We start from the raw sequence: 6369 nt of genomic DNA, 5'->3' as shown, positions 1-6369 counted from the left end.
GAGATGCACACAGAGGGAAGACAGCCCTGTGACGACGGGACAGAGTGAGATGATGCTGCCGTGGCCAAGGATGCTGGCAACCACCAGAAGCCAGCAGAGGCAGGAAGAGATGCTCCCTGAGCACCAGTGTGCACACCAGGGACTTCTAGACACCAGAAGTGTAAAGGAGTCGGTGATGTTGCTGTAAGGCACCCGTCCTATGGGGCTTTGTCACGGCAGCTGCAGGACCCTCTGGAAATGCCAGGACCTTGAGCCCTGAGGGTGTGACCCAGAGACTTGGCACGGGCCTGGCAGGGACGGCAAGCTCCCTGGAGGCAACCTCTCAGAGGCCCGTGTCTGGCTGTCCGGCGGTGGCCATCCCTCTGGCAGCATCCACATCAGCGCCTGCTGGGCCTCGCTGGTCCCCTGGCTGCTCTCCGCCTCGGTAGATGCACAGGCTTCTTCTCCAGCCCCGCACAGACCCTGCACACTGCCCAGCTCCCTCTGGGCATTTCCTGCCCTGCTCTCTGCTTGCTCATTTCTGTTGCTTGCAACTCAAATCCCTGACTGGCACCAAACGCCATCCCAATAATTCACGATGCTCTGTCTGCGAGTATAAAAGGTCCAGAGCATTGCTTCTACTTCTGGGTTGAAGTTAAGGGTTGAACACCTGAACACATCCCTGCAGATTTACTCAAAAGAAGTCAGCTTGTCTTACTTCTCAAATCAAGGCTGGCATTTCTACAACATGGAGTTTACAGTGTGTCATTTAAGTTCTAAGAAAAATGGTTGCATGTATAAAAATCTGAAAAAAACAAAAATGCTAAGAAACTCTAAGGAGGAGGGATCTGAAGATTTCTGTGCATGTAACCTTTTCACACACACACACACACACACACACACACACACACACACACACAACCGGAATTCGCCAGCAGAAATCCTGGCTGAACCAGCTGCCACTTTCCAAATCCCATCTGTTGCTTCCTCAAGATTTCAATCAGCAACTCTTGTATTTGAGTAGAATAAGGCTAAATTTACCAAGAAAGATAGCAGTAATAATAAGGTCTTAACATGGTAAGAGTGATTATAATGATGTATGCTATATCTAGTTGGGGGAAAACACTCAAAGCAAGTATCTTTTACTTTGTGAAAGTAATCACAACTAAAGCTAGAAAATCCTAACTTGTCCCCAGCTGAAGGGACAACGCTGTGAAATAACATGAACTCGTGGTTCCCATCGCTCTTCCACCCAGCAGAAGCAAACAGAATCTGCTTGGCTTCATTCATGTTCCTCTCGAGTTCTTTCAGAGTCCCAGGGCTCCAGTCCAGGGCTGTCCTGCAGGTGGAAGTGTTTTCTGGACGCGAGTCGGGGTCCCTCTGCCCTGCCGTCAATTTCCCGGTGGCCCCTTCAGCACAAGTGAGTCAGCAGGTGACAGAAGCTGATGGTCTTGGGTCACCCGGGGGGCTCCAGGGTCAGGCTTCCCAGCTTCCTCCCAGGTGGACACTACCCGCAGCACTGTCGAGGACAGGCCCTGTTTCCTGTTTCTGTGGGTTGCTCTGAGGGACAGACAGGTTTCCAAGCTTCCTGTCTGAAGTAGGGAGGCCCTAACAGGGTCTTTGGATTCACAGACCGAGTCACCACTGCCACCCCCTGTTCAATAAGAAAATGCTTCAGGATGCACGACAGTTTCACGGCAGGTTGGGGAGACCTCCTTTCTAATTCACAAAGCAGAGTCGACTGGCGGGGCCTTCATTGTACATAAGCAAACCTGGGCAAAGATGATGCCACCCAGGAACACGGATGCCACCGAGTGTGCCCAGCCGCGGGCGTCACTCGGCACAGCCCATGAGCAGCACTGTGATTGCCCCCAGTGCGTGACGATGGAAACTAAAGCCATACAGCCAGCCCGAGATGGCACTGGATTCAAATCTGCCCCTTACTGAGGAAGAAGATGGGCAAAAAGGAACAGACACGTTTGGAAATGGGGCGGTGAGTGTTCAGGTAAACCAGCACAGTGTATGTGAGTCTGCAGACTGACTGGGGACCCCGCCACTTCATCCTATGGAGTGAAAAGCACTTTGTTTTTGCACTGTATTTTAAATTATCAATACCACTTCTTTCAGTAAAGGTATACACGCACTTCGTAGTTTAAAATGTGTCCAACTGTAAATATTGAAATTTGCACGCGTGCATGTGTGTGTGTGTGTGTGTGTTGCTGGTGAGCGAACCGCGAACCAAAAGGTATACACGCACTTCGTAGTTTAAAATGTGTCCAACTGTAAATATTGAAATTTGCACGCGTGCATGTGTGTGTGTGTGTGTGTGTTGCTGGTGAGCGAACCCAGGGCCTTTGCCCTCATATACACCTCCAGCCATTTTAAAAACTATTTTTTAAATCATTAAATCGCCCAAGCTGGGTTTCAATTCTCCTCCCTCAGCCTCCCCGTGTACTGAGATTTCAGGTGTGTCCCACCCCACACATCCTCCCACCACCTAAAATTTGTCTTTATTAAAGATCTGACTGATCCTGTGCAAGACAAAGACTTCCTCCTTAGCCAAACTTGAGGTGGGCCTGACTCCCACCCACCTCATTCAGGTGTAGCAAGTATCCCCAGCCTGGTATGAGACCCCTTCTGCCACATCTCTTCTTAGCAATTTTCCATCTACGGCTCCTCAGCCGGATCCTTGGCTAGAAATCCCCAGCTATATTCTTGCTGCACCCAGAGCTGACCCATTATTTCTCTCCCTGTTGAGACCATCATGGACCCCATCACAAGAGTGCTGAACAAAGCCTTCCTTAACCTCTTCAACAAGTATCACAATAATTTTTTCTTTACCAGGCAAAACAACTCGCCAGTGACACAATCTGAAAACACCAGGGTGAATGACAGAATATTCAAACAGTGCAAAGGTATCTGACTTCAAAGCTAAACTTCAAAAATCAGGGTGCGCTAAGAACATTCTAGAACATGCTTTCTTTCTTGCCTCTCCCCAGGTAGCCTGGTCCACTCCTTATTGGGTCAATTCTCAGTCACTGCCTCAATGCCCCCTCCCAGTGACAAATGGCACTGCCCAGCCAGCTCCCTGTCCTCTCTTTGCTTTCTACAGTCACCCCAATCACCTTCCCACTGGGAAGGGCCCTGTGGCACTGGATACAATGAGTAGCCCCAAATTTCCCTGACTCGTTTCAGTGTCCCTTCCCTGACATACTGTATTCCAGAACCTTCTGGCCCCTCCACCTTGCTGTTCACATCATGGCTTCCTGGAAGGTCCCACCCCAACTTATACCCACCTGAACTTTTCCACATTCACCTATTCTTCTGACTTCAAGTTGCACACAGTCGCTGTTCCCCCCGCTGACTCAGAATGGTCCCAAGAGCAGGAAATAACTGGTCTCTTTGCCACCATGGTGCCCAGCAGAAAGCCTCGTGTGTGGTGGGTGTTCAATAAACACTTAGCGAGCAAATGAGCACGTATTCCCCATTGAATTCGACAGAATGAGAGAGGCTGATTTTTCTGGAACATTTTCCTTTTCACTGCCAATGGGAAAATTTTCAGTCATACAAAGCAATTAAGTGCCCCCTTGTGGCCGCAGGCTGACAGTGCCGTACACCCACGAAAATGGCCGACCCTGTGTTTCAGGATGGAGCCCTGTCTGGGAGCCTGAGTTTCCACACAGGGCCACACGAAGCCATCCGATTCAAGTGCCTGAGGTCCACGCAGGTGGCTCTGGAGCTGTCACTCTGAACCGAGCCCTTTCAAGGATGCTGGTGACAGAGCTGTAAGTACCTCCAGGAATGTGACCAGCTTTCTTCTATTTCAGAGGGAGAAGGTGCTAGAAGCAGCCACCACAAGTGGAGGACCTGACTGGATGGTGAGAGTCCACAGAAACCCTGAGCACGAATGTTCACAGCAGCTGGACTCCTACTGGCCAGAAGGAAGACGTTTCCTGGGGTCACTTGGCAGGTGGCTGGAGGAATCAGTGGCACTGAGGCTGTGTAAAGGGACCCGGCATGGCCACTAAAGAGGGCACGTACACAGCTCGAGAGGGCATTGTCAGAGACGCCACAGCATGGGTCAGAGCCTGGCAGACGACTCACTGTGTGTGAAGTTCCAGAAGGGGCAGTGACAGGGAAATTTGGAATGGGGTTACTGACTAGGAAGGAGTACGGGGACATTTGCGGGTGGCAGTGATGTGCTGCGTCATGACGGGGGTCGGGCAACGCGGGGAGGTGCATTTGTCTTCACTCATCAATTACTATATTTAGAATGTATTTCATTACAGGTCAATTTCACGTCAAAAGAAGTGTCACACATGACACCCATGCTGACGCTTGGAGGGGGACAGATACCTGAACCTCACCTTGAAATACAAAGAAACACGAACATGCATTTGTGGCACCCAGGAGGGAGAGGGCAGGGGGACAAGGGGGACGAGGCACCCTTGGCAAAATGCTTGCTGCAGAACAGGGCACCTTCAGACATACAAACGTTCTCAGTGAAACATGTCCAACTATCTGATGTCCGGAATATCCCTGTGATAAAATCGTGCACGGAAAGGCTGGCGGAGTGGCTAGAGGTGTTTGAATACCGTCTGACTATTAGGAGACTGAGCGAAACATGATAATATTTTATGTGGGAGAGACATGGCGTGGTGGTTAAAAGGAAAACACCCTCAATTTTAGATCCACCTACTAAAGCACTTAGAGGAGTCATGAAATGGCTGAATTATATTTCAGCATACTCCAGGGGAAGCCAGGAGTGAGAGTGTGGGCCTGTAATGCCAGCACTCTGGGAGGCAGAGGCAAAAGGGTCACAAGTTCAAGCGTAGCCTGAACTGAGCAACTTGGCAAGACCTTGTCTCAAAAAATAAAAATAAAATAAAATAAAGGGCCAGGCGTGGTGGCGCACGCCTGTAATCCCAGCACTCGGGAGGCTGAGGCAGGAGGATTGCTATGAGTTCGAGACCAGCCTGAGCTACATAGTGAGTTCCAGGTTAGTCTCACTACATAGTGAGACCCTGTCTCAAAAAGCCAAAAAAAAAAAAAAAAAAAAAAAAAAAAAAAAAGGATGTAGCTCAGTGCAAAGGTCCTGGGTTCCATGCTCAGTACCAAAAAAGAAAAGAAAAAAAAACTCCAGTGTAGAGACAGGAAGCTAACGTTGCAAAGTACATTACACAGTAGGCACAGGAGTGATAGTTCTACTGTGTTCTGAATTTGAAATTTTTATCATAGAAAGAGGCCATGCTCTCTCGGGAGTGGGGGGGAACTGGGACCTGTCCTGACACCTTAGCAACGTGCTGAGCTGGCCACGAGCACCACATCGGAAGGGAGAACACAGATGAGGACACAGAAGATGGACAGGGACAGGAGGGGACAAGGAAGAGCTTGGGAGGAGGGAGGCCCCAGTGGGGAGGACTCTGTGGGACAGAGACTCCCGACAGGACCTGTGCCGACTACCACCTCCTGTCCTGCTGCTGGTATCACTAGGCCACACCTTTAGAGTCCAAGTCCGGCTCACCTGCCTCCTCTCCTCCCAGCGCTGTGCCGAAGCGCAGCCCCCATGTCTCTCCGGGGCCCAGGGTGAGCCCTGTCCACCCACCATGGGTGCTCTTCCTCCTGCATGGGCACTCAGCACCAGCCTCTGACCAGGCCAAAGGCGGCTCTGGGCCCGGGCTTCATTCATGCCATGGCCTGGAAATGCCAACACCTGCACTTGTCGTGACAGACACTGCGCCTGCTGCTGCCTGTGGCCCCATGGCTCCCCGGCCACATGGCTCAGGCACCAGACTCCAGCGGCACCCAGGCCTGCCGCTCCTCACAGGCACCGTGCTGCAGTTCCGTACAGCACCTCTCAGAATGTGGCATACGGAGAGCAGCCACAGCAGCCCCTGGGAACCTTTAGAAACACAAACCCCAGACCCCACACCAAGCCCAGTGAGTTAGAACCTCAGGCTGGGGCCCAGGAGCTGTCTTCATGAGCGTGCGAGGCTTCTGATACACACTTTAGAGGCCGCTGTCATTTCCTCTACTGAGATTAAGCCCTCTTACCACTTGTCAGGTGAACTCCTATGCAGCCCTTAAATCCCTTTTACAGGAGCCCCTTCTGCCTCCCATGTCCCTGAATGAGGCTATTGTGGCTCACCTCTGGACTAATTCCGTACTGCAGACACACTGCTTGGTTGTTCTTATTTGGAAGTTTTTCTCTCCCACCAGGCTAAACATACGTAGCAAGAAGCATTGTTATTATTCTCTGTATTTCAGCCCACGGCAAGGTGGCTCTCACATTCCCTTGGAATGGTGATGATGACCACTGCGATGGTGAGCAGTGGAGACACAGAGCGAGGCTCCCCACCTTTTGGGGTGAGGGACGGGGTGGGAGGAGGG

At 51.2% G+C, this 6369-nt stretch overlaps 1 long non-coding RNA gene across 1 annotated transcript; it reads left to right on the top strand.

The window, feature by feature from the left end:
• Positions 1 to 1450: 1450 nt before the first annotated feature.
• On the top strand, positions 1451 to 3882 carry LOC104848388. Its single transcript, XR_002024732.2, has 3 exons — positions 1451 to 1972; positions 2824 to 2894; positions 3807 to 3882. It is a non-coding gene; the product is annotated as an uncharacterized LOC104848388 (long non-coding RNA).
• The last annotated feature ends 2487 nt before the right edge of the window (positions 3883 to 6369 follow it).

This window comes from Fukomys damarensis, unplaced genomic scaffold (assembly GCF_012274545.1).
Source record: "Fukomys damarensis isolate Sample0158 unplaced genomic scaffold, DMR_v1.0_HiC HiC_scaffold_12, whole genome shotgun sequence".
Classification (NCBI taxonomy): domain Eukaryota; kingdom Metazoa; phylum Chordata; class Mammalia; order Rodentia; family Bathyergidae; genus Fukomys; species Fukomys damarensis.
This window is presented reverse-complemented; position numbering and strand designations above follow the sequence as displayed.